This window comes from Octopus bimaculoides, chromosome 13 (genome assembly GCF_001194135.2).
Source record: "Octopus bimaculoides isolate UCB-OBI-ISO-001 chromosome 13, ASM119413v2, whole genome shotgun sequence".
Lineage (NCBI taxonomy): Eukaryota > Metazoa > Mollusca > Cephalopoda > Octopoda > Octopodidae > Octopus > Octopus bimaculoides.
In genome coordinates, this window is record NC_068993.1 from 5343194 (window position 1) to 5346761 (window position 3568).

Here is a 3568-nt window from a genome sequence, read left to right on the forward strand (position 1 = left end):
ATATACATATATGTATATATGCATATATACAAACATATATATGCATGTGTGTGTTTGTGTGTGTATGTATGGTTATATATGAAAGTCTGTGGAGATTTTACCTGTTGACACATCTTTAAGTCAAATTTTTCTTTCAGACATTCTTACCATATCTTTTTGCCCAGAGGGATAAACAAACAAATAAATAGTAAAAAAAGAAAGAAACTAATTTTTATTTTCATTGAATTAATTATCGAAATTTTTGGTTACAATAGATTGGAATTAATTTGTTCATTTAGTATTATGTAGATGTAATATTTCACCACTAATTCCAAAACTTGATGATTTTTATGTAATTTCAAAAAAAAAAAAGACATTTACTAAACAATTGCTTGCCAACATAAAACAACATAAAAATTGAAAAAAATTGAATTTTTCACAAATCTTCTCTTATGTCATTTTATGGTATCTTTTTATAGAAATTTTCCTAATTATTAAAATAGTTCTGTTCTAAAACGAAAACAGGAAATGCAGAATCATTTCTAAACACAATTAATTAGGTGTGGCTGTATGGTTATGTGGCTCTATGGTTAAAAAGCTTGCTTCCTAACCATGTGGTCTTGGGTTCAATTTCCATTGTGTGGCACCTTCAGTAAGTGTCTTCTGCTATAACTACATGTTGACCAATGTGTGAAAGGAAGAGGTGATTGATGAATAAGGAAGGAAGGGGTGAAAAAAATCAGTGTTTCAACTCTGTGTGAGTATATGTGTGTATGTGTATGCATGTACTAGGGAAGTATGTGAATGTTTGTATGTGTGATTATTATGTACTTTATTTTCTACCTTATTTATATATAAAATGCTACAATTAGCCATCAATTTTGATGGCACAGGGTCAGCTAGTGTTAAATAATGATGATCGTGTTGTATAAAGTTTATATAGTCTCTTTCCAAAAACAAAAGCACAGCTCTCTCTTCTGTCCAATATTAAAGTCAGTTATACACACACTGTATTAATAAACCTAGTCCTTTCCTATTTGAAAGCTTAACAATCTAATCCTTTCCTATTTCAATCCTTTTGTTACAGTATTTCTGTTGAAATACACTGTAAGTTTTACAGTTAATTTTGGAAATAATGAAGAATTTAGTAAAACAATTATTGCTAAGCTCATGAAGCATGGCCGGCTGGAAGAATTATGAACATGTTGGACAAAATGCTTAGCAGACTTTCTTTCAGTTCTTTACATTCTGAGTTCAAATGGAGCCAAGTTCAACTTTGCTTTTCATCCTTTTGGGGTTGATAAAATGAAATACCAGTCAGATACTGGGGTTAATGTAATTGACTAACCCCTGTTAATTACTGGCCTTGTGCCAAAAGTTATTAAGGTGTCGCTTGGAATATAAATTAATGTAAGATTTGATGAGATGTTTTAATTTGGATCACTTTAACATTTTTGATACCAACCTGACTGAAACCACCTCTGGCTCTGTAGTACAAATGTCTTGTTTTCATAAGTTTAGAATTAAAAGTCTTTGACAAAACCTTAGTCACAATTTATGTTCCTAACACTAGCTTAATGATAACTAAGTTATTTTACTAAATTCTTTATGTTTGAAATTAATTGAGAAAAAAAAACACAGAGCATCTCAACAGAAATATGGTAACAAAAGGGTTAAAACTGTAATTTTATATCATAGAACTCGGGAATGTCTCAGGCAGGTTTGGTACTAAAAGAGTTAAAGTTATCAATTTCAAACAAAGAATGCCTATGAACCAAGAATTTATAGTATCACCTGGTCTTTTCCACCAACTCATGAAAGCAATTTAAATTAATATTTTAAATGAGGCCAGTGATATGAGGCAATAGATACTATCTGTTTATTAAATCAAATGATATTCCAGACCCTTGAGATATAAATAAGGGGAAAAATGAAGAAATCTATTTAACTTGTCAGAATTTATTTACCTTTTTAATGAACTACAAAGAAGCTGTTAAAATTGAAATGAGATTTTCTGAAATAAATTGACTGAAATATATAACATTCATATTGATTGACTAAAATATCTATCTATCTATCTATCTATCTATCTATCTATCTATCTATCTATCTATCTATCTATCTATCTATCTTTCTTTATTCTTTCTTTCTTTCTGTCTATGTATCGACCTATCTATTTACTTGTCTCTCTAATTACATAGACAGATAGTGTGTGTGAGAGAGACAGAGACAGAGACAGTGACAGACAGACAGACAGACAGAACCATTCATTCTTATACACATGCATGTATACATACATGTACCACCCATGTTGAGAACCTCTGAATTTTATACATAAACACTACGGAGTATTCTGTGAGTTTCCTATCTGTTCCTTCATACTAACTTAATATAGAAACACCCACAGAGTATCTTGGGGAGTTTCTTATCCTTCCATTCATTCGAACTCATTGTATTCTGGAATTATACAATATTTATCATTTCCACTTTACATCTTGTTTTAAATTTCAAATCTGCTATCTTGACAATTGAGTGATTTCTTTGATAACTCTGAAATTAACCATGTCTTCTGCTACTGTTGTATTGAAGGAAAACCTCTTCCTTTCTTTCCCCATTAGTACCAGACTATTTCTATCCCTCAACAACTGACAGCTGGGTGTTTGTTTTACCAAAAATAAATGCCAATCAACTGATAACAACAACAAAAAAACACTATTATCTATTAACAGTAAAATAACTTGTTTATTTGTCCAATACAGTTTGCTCCAGTATAATATAAACAAATCAAGCGAATGACCCTTTCCTTTTGCTATCCCTATTATCCCTGCTTAGAGTTAGGAGGGTAGGTGGAGCCTACCTATCTGTCTGTCCAAAAGCTAGTTGGCCCTTTCCTTCTCTAATGACATTGAAAGCTTGGCCGTATTTTGCTTTGCTTTACTTTTATGGTGAACTTCCTTCCTGTATAACTTAATTGGATCTTTACAAAAACAAAACAAGAAATCGAGTTTGGTTGTCATTAATTCTGGGGATTTCAACCTCCCCACAGTAGTGTGAAAGGAATAGAAATAAAATGCCCACCCACTGTTCTGTGAATACCAGGAGGGGGGAGGGTCTTCCAACCTAAGGGACATTTCACAGACCCTGTTTCCTTTTCACCTTCTTATTCCATTCTCCTTCTCCTTGGCTTCGTTGTTATTATCTTTTATTATTTTTATGTTAAAGTATTTTATTTTTATTTTCATTTTATTTACTCTTCTCATTTACACTCTAGAACACTTTTAAACAAACTGTAAACCAGAAAGGGTTGTTTTTTTTGTGGTTTTGACTAAGAAATCTGAACCATTGTCAAAACCCGTCCATTTTGTTATTCATCAACACTTGAAGGGATCCAGGTGGAGCGTGGAAGAGGAGAGCATGGAATCAGGAGAGCCAAGGTGATAGAATAAACCTTTTCTTAGAAAATCTTTGAATTAAATTAATATGGGAATGTGTAGAGAATCACTATGACAACTTAATTTACTCTCCTTGGATTGCACACACACACACACCGCACACACACACACACACACACACACACACACACACACAC

General features: G+C 32.2%; 1 protein-coding gene across 12 annotated transcripts in view; it reads left to right on the forward strand.

The window, feature by feature from the left end:
• The window catches only part of LOC106872422 (protocadherin-11 X-linked), a 370508-nt gene that overhangs the window by 256787 nt on the left and 110153 nt on the right, over nt 1-3568 (forward strand). Inside the window, exon 5 of one of the 12 annotated variants that reach the window (XM_052972305.1) lies at nt 3251-3413. The exons of the other annotated variants lie outside the window; for them this stretch is intronic. The gene's annotated coding sequence lies outside the window, so the exon portion shown is untranslated. The remainder of the gene's footprint in view (nt 1-3250; nt 3414-3568) is intronic. 12 annotated transcript variants of the gene reach the window in all.